Source organism: Protopterus annectens, chromosome 2.part1 (genome assembly GCF_019279795.1).
Source record: "Protopterus annectens isolate FY-2018-M chromosome 2.part1, PAN1.0, whole genome shotgun sequence".
Lineage (NCBI taxonomy): Eukaryota > Metazoa > Chordata > Ceratodontiformes > Protopteridae > Protopterus > Protopterus annectens.
The window spans coordinates 438,249,301-438,267,407 of record NC_056729.1 but is presented as its reverse complement, the minus strand read 5'-3'; the positions used below and the strand labels follow the sequence as shown (position 1 = coordinate 438,267,407).

Sequence of the window (18,107 nt, the reverse complement as noted above, 5' to 3'; positions counted from 1 at the left end):
TCCTGGATGCCATGTTACCACATGCCAATGAGCACATATACTTCCCCCGAATGCAGGAGGAGTTGGCCAGCAATATGCATCTCTTCCACCATGTGGCAGACTGCCCGGAGGTACTGGGTGCAATAGACTGCACACACATACACATCAAGACACCACCCAGTGAGCAGGGTAGGTGCTACATAAACCACAAGGGATAGGTTCATAGGTTCATAGGTTCATACTAGGCTATCTGCCCGAGGGCATTTACAAGCCTAGCCCATCGTTTTGTGGCTTACGCCACCCCTTTAGTATGGGGAACTGTCGAGCAGTGACACTGAGGTAATCCCTGGGGTATATCTGCGATCTCCCATCCATTGGTCAAGATTTCTCTTGAACAAGGCCAGCGAGGTGCTCTGCCTCACATGTACCGGGATTTTGTTCCACAGCATAGGGAGTCTTTGGGTGATGAATCTATCCCTCCAGCACGTCCTATTAATAGCCGTGTCGAGGTTTAAGTCTCCCGCCCTTGTGGCTCTGATGGATCTAGATTTTTTGAGGTGAAGCATATTCATCAAATCTGGGTTTGACATGGCCTTGTATGTTAGGCAAAGGTCACCTCTGAGCAAGTGGTAAGCGACTGAATAGAGCTGGAGAAAGTGTAATTACCAGGAGTGGGGTTCGAACCCACGCGGACATACATCCATTGGATCTTAAGTCCAACGCCTTAACCACTCGGCCATCCTGGTAGATACCCCTCCATCAACTGCCAGGTCGTGTGCAATGCCAAGGGCATTATCATGGATGTGTGTGCTGGCAGCCCTGGAAGCTATCACGACTCCCACATCTGGCATGCCTCACAGCTGTATCAGGTATTTGCCGGGGGGGACATTCCATATGGCCACCTGGTGGGGGATGCTGGCTATGCACTGGAACCGTGGATTATGACTCCGATCAGAAATGCACACACACAGCCACGCAAGAATGCCATAATGAGGCACACACAGAAACCAGAATCATCATAAAGCACGTGTTTGGGATGCTGAAATCACGGTTCCATTGCTTGGACATATCTGGTGGAGCCTTGCAGTACTCCCCAGGCATGTGTGCCCACATCTTCATAGTATGTGCCATGCTACACAGTATGATCCTGCGGAAACAGCTGCAGCAGGGACAGAATGGTGAAGTCCCTTACAGCCCACCACTACTGCCAAGGGACCCACAGGCACAGAGGGACTCAGACCATGAACACCCTGTGCTAGCCCCAGTAGGCAGACGGAGGCATGCCCAGTATGCCCATGCCTTGGCAAAGAGGGAACATACAGCACATACACTGACAGTGTAGGCACTTATGGACTGACACCCTTCTCCACCTGCACACACAGCAAACATGGATGGCACACACACGACCACCTGTAAATTGTCATGTATAGGTGGTCTACTGTGTGCCTCCTACATAGGTAGCTCTCAACTATTGTACATACAACTGTCATTGGCATAAGGTAAGTCAATACCTGAACAGCAAATTAAGCTATCAGCATGTATCCATACTGTATGTATAGGTTCATAGATACATAGGTAGGTACATGCCTAACTACCCAAGGCCACTTATAAGCATAGCCAAAAAGTGTCTGTTGTCACCACCCCATTGATTAACTAACTGTTCCTCTGTGGAGCAGAGCCGATTGTGGGATCCCTGGGGTGTATCCACTGTTCCCCACCCACTCTGCAAGGATTCCCTGGAGTGTTAGTGAGGGGTTTTGTATAATGTAATCAGGGATGTTTTTCCAAATAATGGGGAGTATCCATGACAGGAATCTTCTCAGATGATTTACATGTAGCGAAAAAACAATAAAATGATGAACAAACCAGATAAAAAAGCGAATGGCAAGCCCCAAGGAACTCAGGCAGAAGAAGGTGCAGTATTAACGTATTTTAATAAGACCGTTTTCACTCTTGCAAAGCAGGAGCTTCTTCAGACAAGTTAAAAAGTTGCAAAAACACTCATTTTAAAAGCAACAGCTGATAAACTTCTGATGTCATTTCCTTCAAAGGGAAACACTTACGAACACTTTTTTATATATTTAAAAAGACAGGTTATGGAAATACTGAATATCTTTAAACAAGGTCCTGTCTCAAAACAAAATTTCAGCCATATAAAATGAAATATATTATGTAAAAGTAAAAATGACTAACCTTTTACAAAGCAGAAGTAATGATTAAAATTAAACTTTTTCTTAAGCCTACTAACACCTAAAGGGACCCAAGGTAACAACCATGAAGAAAAAGATATGACAGCCATAAGGACAAATGAATGAACATATTTTTGAGCTGAAGGTATACAAAGCATAATAAACAATAGTTCCAGTGATTTTTACTAAAACACAATGTGTGTATGTGTGAAGATACAGTGTGTATATAGGGGAACGATCTTGCAGGGAAATATATATATATCCTACCCTCCATAATCAAAGTTCTAATTCAACTTCTTAAATAACTTTTATATTTCAAGATGACTGATATATTGCAAGTCTCATTCAACCCGGGAGGGGAAAAGGCATTTAAAAGTAGTTGCCATTCGAGTTCTTTTAATTCTAGGAGGATAGACTGAGGCCCCCCCCTTATACCCACTTTTACCAAATCGATACCCATGAAGGAAAAACTGTGTCCAACATGATCTAAAATATGCTTGGATAGGGCATTGTCAGTTTTTTGGTTTCTAATTGCGTAATTATGTTGGTAAATACGGTCACACAACTTTCTGTCCGTTTTACCAACATAAAACGCAGCGCAGCAATTACACTGGGCTAGATAAACAACAGATTTGGTGTCACACACAATCCTGTGTCTGATGTAAAATTTCTCGTTCCTTATAGAAAAGGAATTCCCAGTTTTTAGTAACCTGCACCAGTTACAGAACCCGCAAGGGGCACTGACAATTTGTCTTGAAATAAGATTACTAGAGTCCGTATTTTGTAACAATTCTTTTAAATTTCTGCCTCTCCTAAATACAAAAAGAGGGTGGGAGCCCAAAATTTCCAATAAATAGGCACTGTTCACAATAAAGTGCCAGTTCTTTTTTATGATAGAACACATACTGTCAATGTGTTTGTTGTGGGTTAAGATAAGGCTGGTCTTAAAATCTTGTGTAGAACTGACAGTGGTAACTCTGTTGTCATTGTTCTCATCTGAGGGAAGACTAGTATCATTGTTAGGTGGAGGTGTTTGTACATTTTCAGTGTGTGGGGGGTCGCTTGACATAGATTTGGAAAGTAAGGGTGTGTAAAATCCTGACATTCTCTTTTGTGAAACTTCCCTTATTGCATTATCCAGAAGTTCACAAGGGTAACCCCTATTCAGAAACATGTCTTTGAGGTTGTCACACTCAATTTCAAAAGCTGAATCAGTGTTACACATACGTGTAGCTCTCACTAGTTGGCCCTTTACTATGGACTTTTTCTGTTTCCATGGATGGTTGCTGGAATAGTGTAGGAAAGCATTACAGTATGTGTGTTTTCTGAAAATGCTTGAAAGGAGTCGTTTGTTGTTCATATCCTTAGTAAGCTTAACATCTAGATAATCTATCTCTTCATCAGAGAAATGGTGCGTGCTAGGTGTTAGTAGGCTTAAGAAAAAGTTTAATTTTAATCATTACTTCTGCTTTGTAAAAGGTTAGTCATTTTTACTTTTACATAATATATTTCATTTTATATGGCTGAAATTTTGTTTTGAGACAGGACCTTGTTTAAAGATATTCAGTATTTCCATAACCTGTCTTTTTAAATATATAAAAAAGTGTTCGTAAGTGTTTCCCTTTGAAGGAAATGACATCAGAAGTTTATCAGCTGTTGCTTTTAAAATGAGTGTTTTTGCAACTTTTTAACTTGTCTGAAGAAGCTCCTGCTTTGCAAGAGTGAAAACGGTCTTATTAAAATACGTTAATACTGCACCTTCTTCTGCCTGAGTTCCTTGGGGCTTGCCATTCGCTTTTTTATATGATTTACATGTACATAGTATACCTTAACCACAGCTTGCATATATAGGTAGTATTCCACAGAATAATAAACATGTGGAACACACAACTGCTGAAATGTGCGTTAAATCATCCTTGCACTACCAGTGCCTGCTCTGAGAGGTAAAATACCACTGCCAGGATTAGAACACGCAACAATGTACACAATCTTCACAATAACATACCACTAAGCTACCTGAGATGTACCAATAGCAGTTGTGTATACTGACAGGATAAAACACAAAAGGTGGAAATGTGTGGAAATAGGACAAACCGGCATGTACCCAATGAAAGGTGTATGTTTTATTTATATATATATATATATATATATATATATACATCAACATATATATATACATAGAGAGAGAGGATGTTGATATATGGGGATATACATATATATGTAGATATATAGATAGGTTAACAACATCTACATAACCATGGAGGTACATATAAATAGGATACCTACCACATACCAACTGCCTGACATACCGACGCATGTAATCACGAGGCTTAAAGTCCGAAAGAACACAGTACCGAAACACCAGAAGCGAGAGGTTTAAAATCATGATGTTAAGGGACAGTTAGTCAGTGCTTCTGGTGTTGCAGATCAGGTAGTTACTGTGTGTAAGTGTGTTTCTGAGGGCTGTAGTGTGTGGGTGTGGGTTAGCTCTGTGCATCTGTTTGTGCGATCTAGGAGGTAGAATATTAAAGTGGGGGGTGTGGGGGCACAGACACCCACATGGGGGGTGTAGGGGGGCTTGCCCACCTGCTAATACATAGTGTAGGATGGTTTGTTTGGGTGTGGTGGGTAGCAGTGTGTCTGTGTGTGCATGTGTGTCTTCCTTGTTTGTGTTACTTTCCCGAGTTACTGTCACTGTCGGTAATGTGGGGTATGGGAGTCTGGGCCCGGTACTGTGGGTGTCGGAATTGTGTGGTTTCGAGATTCCATAGGTATCCCATATACAGCGGTTGAAGTGTTCATATAGGAGTTTAAAATGGACCATAGCAATCACACATTCCGCCACGACCAACCTTTATAAACAAAGGATATAGAGAGTATATGCCTATATACTATTACAAATATGTGCTATGGACATGAGCCAATAATAGGGTTACCACCTGTCCCACTTTGCGAGGGACAATCCCTCTTTGAGCAGTTGTGTCCTGACCAAATATATTAAATGTGGCAAATGTCCTGAGATTGTAGGACATAATTATGTCCCATAGGTAATGTAATAGTTGCATACAATAGTTCTTTCTGTATCTAAAATACCTACATGTTACAAGAAACAGGATAAGCAACTAAACTGCTACAAGAATAAGCTTATATTTAGGCAAGAAAGGAAAGTTATATCCCTTGTACTGACTTTGGATTTGTGTTGGTCTGTAAAATCTGATGTGTGTCCCGAAAATGTCCCACTATGGCCATATGAAAAGGTGGCAACCCTAGCCAAAGAGGATCAGTCACCAACACAACTCCAGTGACTGCAAATATCTATGACAGAAATACACAGCTTTCATGTAGCAACACTTTATTACATTCCAATGTATTGCCGAAAGGATTCAAGGACTAACATCACCTGCATGCTGTACAGGAACCACTTAACAGTGCCTTAATGAATCAGCCTGCAATTACCATAGTATTAGTCCACTAAAGGATAGGTGTTCAAATAGGGACGGAACCCTCACGCACATATCGATTATATATAAAAGCTATTCCTACACACCTGCATCTGCTATGTACACCCACCAACATCACCCCCACACCCAAACAAATTACAATACAAACTGTAATAACATCACAAATCATTCACTCACTGTACGACATCTGCAGAAGCCTTAACGTACCTTGTCAAAGACACACTAACATGGCCCTATGTGGAATAGTTGCTGTTATACAATGGAACAACTGCTGATTTTACAAGGTTTGTTTGCACTAATCCCATTTCAGAGGGTTGTGTGTACACCTGGAAGTGTTACCAATTACTGAATGACAGCACAGTATGATACACATGTACACCAAATCAAGGATATCTGGTGAGCACACTGTAAACCACACAACAGTTCATGCATAGCCATACAGCCTTGAGCTGCCCAAACATCCTTGCTGGACTGAAACATCTGCAGAAGTATCAGGTACAAACAAACCCTGCATAAGTAGCAATGTTCTGAAATATAACAGCTGTACTCACATGTAGAACAACATTGTCTAGCCATTACACACAATCCACGGGAGTCATGAAGCTAATATATCTCTGTCTGTCTCCATATAGCTGTTGAAATACATCACAAACAACACATCCAGGCCATCTTCCTTGAAAGTAAGGCAAACGGACAATGCCCAAGTGGAGTAATCAATTATACACCACTGTTGCCATGGTATCTGCTAACAGAGTAGCTGCACAACTGATGCACATCTAATTAACTACTTTAGAACACCAATTGGTGGTCAGGTAGCACATGTTACAGATATTTAACTAGAAAAGGATGGCTTATCACACATTCAAGCCATCTGTATATACCAGCTGAACATTACAAAGAAGATTGAAACACAAACTGAAAAGGATTGAATCAGCAGTCACTGATACCTCGGGTTACATATAAGGTATGTAGAATACTCAGTATGTCTGTGTATTTAGTACCTGTTCTGTAATATTTAAAGTGCATGTAAGTCAGATAGGGGAAACAGTTATCTTGTAGTGATGTATTTTTGAGCATAGTAATGCTTGTAGTATTTATTTGTGTATTGCTGTAGTTCACAAGGCAAACACCACATACACCACAAGGGATGCTATATAAGGGCTTTGAACACAAATATTCCTCACCAGCCACTGTCAGTGGCAGGGCTGGTCCAACAAGTATGTGTTATAACAGGGGATAGTATATGTTGATATATTGTAATAGTAGCCATATGTATAGGTGTATTACTGAGAATAACATGTCGAAGGTTGGCCCACTGTTCAATTATGATTTGCTTTGTGGGATATTGTGCCAATAACTGTGTAATGTACAGTATTGTAGGCAGATATGTATTACAAGTTACATAACATTACTGTTATGTTAGGCAAACATTAGTTATGTCTATTGGCATTTACAGTACACAATAACAGGATACATATGACTTGTAGTCACCCGACAGTTTATCAGCATGATAGCAAAGTAAAATGGAAGAGCTAGTTAACTATCCATGCACATAAGACATGTAATAAGTGCAAAGGTAGGTACTAGGCTATCTTACCAAGGGTATTTATAAGCCTAGCTAGAGTGTGTTGGCTTTTGCCACCCCCATAGGTTAGTTCCCTGTGCGTCTGAATGGCAGAGCCATTAGTTCCCTGTGCCTCTGTCCAGCAGAGCCGCTGCAGTGATCCCCGGGGTACATGTCTATCTCCCATCCACACATCAAGGTTTTCCTTGAAGAGTGCTAGTGAGGGGCCCTGCCTGATGTACATTGGAATCATGTTCCAAAGCATGGGGAGTCTCTGGGTCAGGAATCTATCCGTCCAGCATTTCATAGTCATCATTGTGGTTAGGTGTATATCCCTAGAGCATGTGGCTCTTAGGCACCTCTGTTTAGGTGGTGCATATCCAGCAATACTGGGTTGGACAAGGGACTTGTATGTCAAGCAGAGAACACCTGTGAGTATGTGGTATGCAACTGAGTACAGCTGGAGTTTCTTAGGTTGGGCTGCATAGGTCATCTGTTGAGGTCAGTAATCCTCTTTGTGTGGTACTGTTGTGGTCTTCCAAGCCGTTGCAGTTGTCTTGTAAGGTATATCCCAAATGGGGTGTTGTATCCTTTAATGGGGCTAATAAATCATGAGTAGTGGGGCACAATGGCCTCCTTTATTCTGAATGCGAACCCATTAGAGATTAGGGGGGCCACGTAAAAGGATATTCTAACCACCTTGTCATTATGGGTATCAAAGGAGAGATTGCTATCTACTAGGGTTTCCAGATCCCTTATTACCTTTTCTGTATGTAGGGAACTAGCACCTATGTGGTAGTCCATGGGTAATTAGTTATATCCAAAGGAGATGACTATGCACTTTCTGGCATTCAGCTTGAGGCCATGATATTGACACCAGGTATCCATCTCAGTGTGACCCTTCTGGAGGGTGTCTGTAACAGCTGGTGAAACAATTATGTCCCCTAGTTTGCAGGCGTCTGCAAACCTTTTCAGCCAAAGCCCTCCTGTGCTTGCCTGTACACCAGAGAATTATATACCGAACATGAGGGGTCCTAGGACTGAGCCCTGGGGGATGCCACTTGTAACTGGTATACAGTCGGACCTAGGGTATGCAACTCCCACTGTGTGGGTTCTGTCTGTGAGCCACTTTGCAAACCATCACATGACATAGGGGTTAATGTTCAGGTGGATGAGTATGTTGAAAATACCAGAATGAGGAATGGTGTTGAAAGTCATTGAGAGATCTAGGTAGGCTGTGTGGACCTCCTTACCCTCATCTAATGCCTTGGTAACTGTCTCTAAGATGTCCACCAGGTTTAGGAGGCATGGTCTGCCCTTAACAAAGTCAAACTGGGAGGGGTCAAAGGTTTGGAGGTACCCAATGTCTCTGTGACTGAGATCCATGATGATGTGCAGACCAGGCTAGTCAGACCTATAGGGCAATAGGTCCCATGGTCCATTGTGGCGCCACCTTTGTGGAGTGGGATAACTGTTGTTGTGCACCATTCAGGGGGCACAAAGCCCGATGCAAGGCTATTATTGAACATGGTGCGTAGGTGGGGAGCCAGTACATTCTGAAGTTCATGTAAAACACAGCCTGGGATATTGTCCAGTTCAATGGATGCTGTGATATTGGCTTTAGAGTGTGCAGCTTTTACCTGCATAGTTGTGAGTACAGGGACTCTGCACTCTTACTGTATAGATATGGGCCCTTTAGGGGGTGAGAGGGGGAAAGTTAGCACTGAACCTATCTGCCAGGATGTTGGCAATATCAGTTAGTTCTGTAATGTTCATGCCTTTGTGCTGTAACTCAGAGCAGATCTGGGTGTTGACTTCAAGATATTTGTCATAGCTATAGAATGCTTTGTGGATGTTGTTGGAATTAGTGGCAGTTTTGTTTTCAAAGCTAGCTTTGGAGGATCTTATAAGGGATCTCACCTTCTTCCTGAGGCTGACCAGGGAGCTCCTCCATGCATGGGATTGTACTTTCTTTTCCAACAGTGTCTTCCTCCTGTTGTACAGTTTGTTTATGGCAGGGCACCACAAGATTCAGTGAGACTATGTGATGAGTGTGGTGAGGTGCGAATGTTTACCTTCACCACATGACTGTCAGGGTCAGGCTTGGTTGGAGAGAGCTTTACCTCCAGTTTGGCTAGATAAGTGCATCTCTCACAGGTTGTAGTGTTGGGGGGTAGGCAGAGACGTTTGTCTGTGTACATGAGGTAATGTCTACATTGCCTCAAGATGTCCAGATTCATCAGATAGACAGGAGAGAACACTGGCATCTGACCCTTGGACATGGCAGAATATAAAACTAATTTCCCCTAGATACGTGAGGAAAGTGAGTACAAGAGCTATTTTGCTCTAAGCAAATGAGAAAAGTATGTACAAAACCTGTTTACCTCTAGGTAATGAGGAAGATTGAGTGCTATAGTAATTAGTAGCTTACATAGTGCTTACAAGTTCTGAACAAGTGTTGAGCATGAATAAGCAATCCAGATAAGGTCTTGGATAACATAAACACATGGTCCCCTCCCCTAACAGGTACACAATCATATATACATGTACACCACAGAGCCCCTGTACCCACAACTATGCAGGTACAAGCTGCACTCAGGCTGCATGGGACCTGTCCATATCACAGGTTGTATCATACATATATGGCAAAACAAGTTACTCTCCATGTACACATCATGTAAAACATAGCTCCATGTCAGGCTGTGTACACACTGAATGGTGCACACTAACAGGTATCACAACCCACAAAGGGGAGACACCACTGATAATGGGAAATACTGCACTACTACCCTGCTGAATCTGGTCTGAAAGGCCATGAACCTTGATCAAATGATTTGATGTCAGCAGTACAGATGTAGATGACAGTAAGGTTGATTTCATACTGCATGTCATAACCTTGCCCGGTCATAGGACATCATCACCCATACTGTGTTCCACCTACAGTCGGTATACTAGATGTACATTCCTATGTCACAGGAGTGTTTTGCACCGGGACTGCTGGCAGAACCAACACTACAGAATGTGTCTGAATAATACATGCTCATCACACCGGTGCCAGCTACAGTAAGACATGGTTAATTAACTGTATTCCTCCTCATTGTAGTCCATACCACACAGACATACAGAAGGCATCTGCCTATTGAAGTATGCGAATGACTATGACCTAGGAGCAATAGCCGACTCAAGAGTGTTGTGGACAACATACACAAGGGGCTTTGTGGGTGAGGTGTGTGAGACATATGGCCACAATCTGACAGCTACATATTGCATTGTCACCCCTATGTTAATAACCCTGTACCCATGAACTACCACCTAGGCAGCGGTCAACATAATGGACACTGTGTGTAAGGGATGCAGCTGGGCAGTTGTCTTTCCTGTGATAGCTACGTCACCATTCCTGTCAGGTAGTCATATGTGGCAACCCTAATCATGACAGGTTGCCATCCATGAATATAGAGATCATTGTCCAGCCATACACAACACTCAAGTGACCCATATCAGATCACATATTTTCTTTAAGGGGTATTGGCCATGTGCAGATGGCCTACACCAGCCCTCCCATTCCCCATCTCCACTATGTAGCATGATGCATACCCTGAATAAATCCATGTCCAACCCAGTGATGTTGGACATGCTACATGTACACATCCTGATCGGAAACACATACTTCATGGACACATACTTCATAGTTCTAGGATCATCACATGCTGGACAGATCCTTGTCCCATACACTTTACATAGTCCTGCCATACTATGCATACCTGTCCAGCAAAGCTGCACATCACTCCCCTCTTAGACATGGTGTGATGACCGCATGGTAAATGTATCATTAACCCTATGGATCAGTAATGTGGCACTGCTCCACCTGGCCTCAGAGACCTGCCTGTCAGCTATAGCCAGGTAACCTTTCATCCTAGATTCCTACATGGCCCATGGCATATAGCCTACTAGTTGACTTTGACTGTACATGCTATAGTTGATATCCATCCCTGCAAATACCATCTGGCTAGCCAGTGTCCCATGTGTATCACATGTGCAACACAGGTGATACATGGCAGGATGTTGAATTGCTGTACAGTGCCATGTAGATGTATATGGCAGAACACATACATGTAAAACCTTACATGACCAAGTCTGCAGGGTCACAGGTCATGTCTGTTAAGGCAGTATACGTCTTTATATGTGACATATACACAGCATCAAGGTCGACTGCATTAATGTGGACACATCCAGCCATGTGCTGATAGGTAGGAACACCAGCACAGGTAAACAGACATGCCCACATCAAGACAGCATCCACATGGAGTATGAGCAATGTAATCAGATGACACACACACATATATGGTGATAATATCCACTCACCATTGAGTGTCACATGTGTGTGACACAAACATGTCAGTGGTGTCAGCATGTAGATTTTCAAATACAACTATTTAATCATAATAAATGCGATACACATGTATGTTCAGCAGTAGCTCTGTATGTCTCTGTGAGTTACTGTGACCTGTCTCCATCATTATGTCTTCCAGGTATGCTGCGTGCAAGGCTACCCCCTTATACCCGCTTGGAGGATGAGGCCCTCATCCCATACCTACATGACAATCATGATATCCTGTTCAACCATGTGCCACAGGATGCACAGCAGTGGAATGCCCTGTGGATGGAACTTTGCAGGAGGGTTAATGATGTGGGTGGCCACAACTGTACATACCAGCAGGTGTGCAGACACTGTACAGACCTCATTAGATGGGCGAAACAGCGTGCAAATGCAATCGCCAGGGAACAAGGTGCAACAGGTGGTGGACCACCAACCCAGCCACCACTCACACGTACCGAGGGGCTACTGGAAAACCTGGGGACACCTGCAGAACAACATCCACAAGCCTTAGCTGATATTGTGGTGGTGGGTGTCTCTCAACCACTGAGCCTGGAGTTGCCTGTTAAGTCAGTACTGCACCTATACAACTATATTCCATATAGTTGCATGTGTCACTATACAATATGTAATGTGACATCATATGCAAGGCATGTATGCACACATGCCACATACTATAGTATGCTACTCTGTGTATGCACACATGTGCATACACCATACTATAGTCTAATGTACTGGCGTATGTGTTAACATGCATATTGCACCCTGTAGCCATCATACAGGTGTGGATAATGCTCATACTGCTGTATTGCTCCTATTTAGGTACCTCTGGCATTCCGCTGCGACAGCAGCCCATTGCAGGTGAGACTGTTATTATTTATCAGGCATTGTAATGCACAGATCTATCTGCCATGTGGCCATTTACCACATGTACACATAATGTATGGTCCTGTCACAATATACAGGTCAGACCTGCAATGCATCACAATGCCTACCCATGTGCAACACTTGCAAACTATGTGAATTACCTCACCGACATGAATCCTCACAAACTGTCATTGCCAGATGTGTGGACAGCTGTGCATACAGTGGTGGAGGTGCGGTTCACTGTAGGGACATGTACTACAGATCAGAACTACACATGTGGGGAATACACACAGTACTACACAGTGGGCTGGAGTATGGCCAGCCCACAGGATTCAATGGTGTTGATCATAGCCCTGCTATGAATGTCACACAATGTGATGTGCTATCTTGACATGTCCATGACATCTAGTGGCCTGGCTGCAATACTGCCTCACTAACCTGAAAATATATCCCACATACCACCCTTTGTCTGCATAACCCTGTCGTCAGTGGAGCATATGACATCTATGGGTCTATATCATATGGGACAACACAGACATGTGAAATAGATGCCTGTCACAATAATTTGGCCAACACATGGGATTGTCAAAGAGATGAAGAAAGTAGACATGAGTATAAGGAGATGAGGTGCATGGCAAAGAGAGATAAGGCATATAGAGGATAATTGGCTAAACAGAGGGACAGAGCTGGGAAAGATGTGCAGCATGTAAGGGTGATAAAGGACAGTGAGGGAAATGTACCCACAAGTGAGGAGAGTGTGTTGAGTAGATGAAAAGAGTACTTTGAAGGGCTGATGAATGAAGAGAATGAGAGAGAGAGAATGTTGGATGATGTGTGGATAGTGAATCAGGAAGTGAAGCAGATTAGCAAGGAGGAAGTAAGGACAGCTATGAAGAGGATGAAGAATGGAAAGGCTGCTGGCCCAGATGACATAGCAGTGGAAGCATGCCTGAGGGGTAGAGAAAAAGTGTTTTGGTACCTATCTTTAAGAATAAGGGTGATGTGCAGAGCTGCAGTAACTACAGAGAGATAAAACTGATCAGTCACAGCTTGAAGTTATGGGAAAGAGTAGTGGAAGCTAGGTTAAGAAGGGAGGTGATGATTAGTGATCAGCAGTATGGTTTCATGCCAGGAAAGAGCACTACAGATGCAATATTTGCTCTGAGAGTGTTGTTGGAGAAATAAAGAGAAGGTCAAAAGGAGTTGCATTGTATCTTTGTGGACTTAGAGAAAGCATATGACAGGGTGCCTAGAGAGTTGTGGTATTGTATGAGGAAGTCGGGAGTGGCAGAGAAGTATGTAAGAGTGGTACAGGATATGTACAAGGGTAGTGTGACATTGGTGAGGACTGCGGTGGGAGTGACAGATACGTTTAAGGTGGAGGTGGGATTACATCAAGGATCAGCTCTGAGCCCTTTCTTATTTGCGGTGGTGATGGACAGGTTGACAGATGAGATTAGACAGGAGGCCCCATGGACTATGATGTCTGCAGATGACATTGTGATATGTAGAGAGAGTAGGGACCAGGTTGAGGAGACCCTGGAGAGGTGGAGATATGCTTTAGAGAGGAGAGGAATGAAGGACAATAGGGCTAAAACAGAATATATGTGTGTAAAGTAGAGGGAGGGTAGAGGAATGGTGAGGATGCAGGGAGTAGAGTTGGTAAAGGTGGATGAGTTTAAGTACTTGGGATCAACAGTTCAGAGTAATGGTGAGTGTGGAAGAGAGGTGAAGAAGAGAGTACAGGCAGGATGGAGTGGGTGGAGAAGAGTGTCAGGAGTGATTTGTGACAGACGAGTACCAGTAAGAGTGAAAGGGAAGGTCTACAAGAGGGTAGTGAGACCAGCTATGTTATATGGGTTGGAGACAGTGGCATTGACGACAAGGCAGGAGTCAGAGCTGGATCTGGCAGAGTTAAAGATGTTAAGATTTGCACTGGGTGTGACTAGGATGGACAGGATTAGGAATCAGTATATTAGAGGGTCAGCTCAGGTTGGACAGTTTGGAGACAAAGCAAGAGAGGCGAGATTGAGTTGGTTTGGACATGTGCTGAGGAGGGATGCTGGGTATATTGGGAAAAGGATGCTAAGGATGGAGCTGCCAGGTAAGAGGAAAAGAGGAAGGCCTAAGATAAGGTTTATGGATGTGGTGAGAGAGGACATGCAGGTGGTTGGTGTGAAAGAGCATGATGCAGAGGACAGGAAGAAATGGAAACAGATGATCTGCTGTGGCGACCCCTAATGGGAACAGCCAAAAGAAGAAGAAGATGATGATAATGATGTACACACATGGCCATGGAGGATGGCCAGATACATGAAGCAACACACAAAGTAGATGTGATGTGCTTGTGTGTGCACCCTGTCATACAATGGCTACACATGGCCAACTATGGCCTTTGTGTAATGGTTATATTGTAGATGTGGAACACTAGACATCCTACAGGCTTATACACATCTTGTGTAGGTGTGACATCAATCCACCACATAAGATGTGTTGAACATCTTAAGGTGTCACAACATGTCAGCAGTCACCTGTACAGTATCCACATCAATCGACAGATACAGTACATTCCCCTTACTGCTGTTGGACATCAATGTCATACTTGATCCTCGTGTGTGTGTGTGTGTGTGTGTGTGTGTGTGTGTGTGTGTGTGTGTGTGGTACACAGATGTCATGTGGGACATGGTGTACCGACGTGTTTGCCATGCCTGGCCATAGTTGCCAGGCAGCAGCAATATGGTTGCAGATGTGCAGGGGTGTCATCCGTATACCCTTCAGTGACCTGTGTCACACATTCCACATCATGGTTTAATGTATATATACCTCAGTGATGTGGGTCACATTCCACAGTATATATGTATTGTATCTTAACACATTCATGGCTATGAACTGTGTCTGTAACTCACACTGTATAGCAATAGAGACTCCTCATGATTCTCTGCAGTGGCCATGCACATCAGCTAAATGTGCTGTATATCTGTAGGGCCCCACTGTATATTTGACAGGACACCATTGTGTTAAACATGTATGCATGTCATTGCACACATCAGCAGATCACATGTCATACTACATGTGATTGTCAAGGTCATATGCCACACATCAGGCAGGTGTACTGTTAACCTGTACTGGTCTACATGGTGTAACACAGGGATGTATGCTAACTACTACTATGATTGTGTAATTTGCATGCCATCTGCTATGACACATGCATGCTGTTGTGTGCAACCCAGGGATGTATGATAACTACCACTATTATTGTCTGTGCTGCATGCCGTCTGCTGTATTACATGCATGTTGCATGCCTTCTGTCATATCACATGTGTGTGTGTATCTTTGTGTGTGTGTGTGTGTGTGTGTGTGTGTGTGTGTGTGTGTGTGTGTGTGTCTATTATAGATTGTAATGTACAGTCCTTGTCTGCCCTCACAGGTGATGTAGGTGTGTTGCTCTCCTGCAGTCCATCTGATGTTAGTGTCCCCACAGACTCTGGCAGTGATGATGAACGCATGATTGAGGGACAGGCAGGGTTGTCAGGGGATGAAACTGTGCCACTGGTTGCCATTCCAGCTATATCTCCTTCATTCCCACACACAGATCCCATGCCTGCACATACCCCATCACCAGTAGCCATAGAGGAAGGACAGTTGGTGTGTGGTAGCTTGGAATAGGAAAGTGTGGGGGCTATGGAAGGTGTGCCTACACACCATGGTGTCAGCCAACTGACTGGTGGTGCCCTGCACAGGCACGTGGCCAGTGCTGCTCTTAGGAGGACCTCTGGAAAACATGCTCCTGCAAGTCAGAGCGCAGCAGCTGGTGTTACCAGACGCATGTTTCAGGCTGTAATGGAGGCACAGGCACATGCTGAATGGCACAATAGAGAAGATCAGAGGCTTCAGAGGGCTGCTGTCCGTTCTTTAAAAAGCAACATCCAGGCAATGGTAAATACTCAACAGCAGATTTCTGAAGCTTTGGTTAGACGTTTGGGTGACATGGTTGGAGTCCTTGACTGTGACATGACAATCCATGAGCTGTCTGTGTTGGAACATCTGTTAGGAGTGAGGCATCGGGCACATGGGCGTAGGCCTGCTACATCACCTGTTTCAGATCTACATGTACGAGCTACCTCACATGTCCACTCCTATAGTGGCGGTAGCAGTAGCAGTGTGTCTGGTGCTGTGCTGTCCACACCACAACACAGCAGGCCACATGCACATGGCCCGGGATGGTACCAACAGGGACACGGTTCCAGTGGACAAGTGTAATTAGACAGTACCCAATCTACATCTCTGCCTGGTAGTGCCCGTGCAACCCCTGGCAGGCACAGGTCACATGTCTGTGGCCGAACACTGTGAACTGTAAAACCTGGCCTGTACAGTCCCACAGCTGTCAATAATACCCCTGTGTAGGCCAGACACATGCCAGAACTGTGTGCATACATACACGCACACGCCGGAAACATATGTAAGGCACCGCAACACACACATGCATAATTTCCACACATGCCCAATTAGATCAAAGGCCCTACCCCACACACAATTTTGTCATCCAATGGTGCAGCCTAGGCCTCTGGGAAACATTACCCTGTGCATATGATGATGCCTGTGCCGCATCCTTGACATCCACACCATCAGTGCAGGGACATGCTTATATGGTTTGATGCACAGGGTGAACAGACTAGGAAGATAAGTGTAGTTTATAATTGTTGAGTACTGTTGACAGGCAGCAGACTTAACATGTACTACAGGTGTACATTGCATTTCGTACTGTTAACAGTATGTGTCTTGTCTAACAACAGTAACTGCATGTTGGTCATGATGTTCTGCTTTCCTCCTTCAGGTCTAATTGCACGTGCCGGTGGATGTCAGTGTTTGCAGTTAGTGTCCCATATGTCAGTGTGGACTACTCACAGGTATGTATGAATATACCAGCATGCACCGTGTAGTTGTCACATAACAGTGAGAATGTCCCATGTTCCAAACATGTCTACTGATACAAGAGCATGATAGCTGTGTATTAAGCTACTGTGGCTACAGACGTGACATCCATACTGGGTGACATCACAGGTACAGTTACATGGAGTGGTGAGGTAAGAGAGCTGTCTAGCTGATTACAAGGGTAGAGGCCAGTGGGAAGTGTGATGCCTCATTGGGATGCAGTAATACACGTTCCCATGACAGGATGCCAACACACAAGTGCACCCACGCACTCGGGTATTGACACACATGTATTCAGTGACACAGTAACGCACCCACACACTCATGGATTCACCGACACAGTAACACACACTCACACACAGTTGCTGCTGTTGAGGTGAGGATCGCTGCCTATGTGCAAATCATCATTACAGTATTGTGCACCTACATGACGCTCCACAGAGAATACACATGTATAGGTAGTCAGTATGGCCTAAGATCGGGGACATCAGCACGGATAGTAGATTGCATCACCTGGATGGGAGGAGGGGTCTTATCAGTTCAGTATGGTCACATACATCCTCACTCCAGGGACCAGACAGCCATACACACACACAAACAGACACACACACACACACACACACACACACATACACAGACTGTGGCATTCAGTATTGAATACACCTATGTCACGCACATACAGATGCCTCACATGTGTAAGATACACGCCCCTGCCTATGTCCTGCTTTCTACATTGCAGT

General features: G+C 44.0%; 1 non-coding gene across 1 annotated transcript; it reads right to left on the bottom strand.

Moving 5' to 3' along the window:
* Nucleotides 1-642: 642 nt before the first annotated feature.
* Nucleotides 643-725, bottom strand: TRNAL-UAA. Its single transcript has one exon. It is a non-coding gene; the product is annotated as a tRNA-Leu (tRNA).
* Between the last annotated feature and the right edge of the window lie 17,382 nt (nucleotides 726-18,107).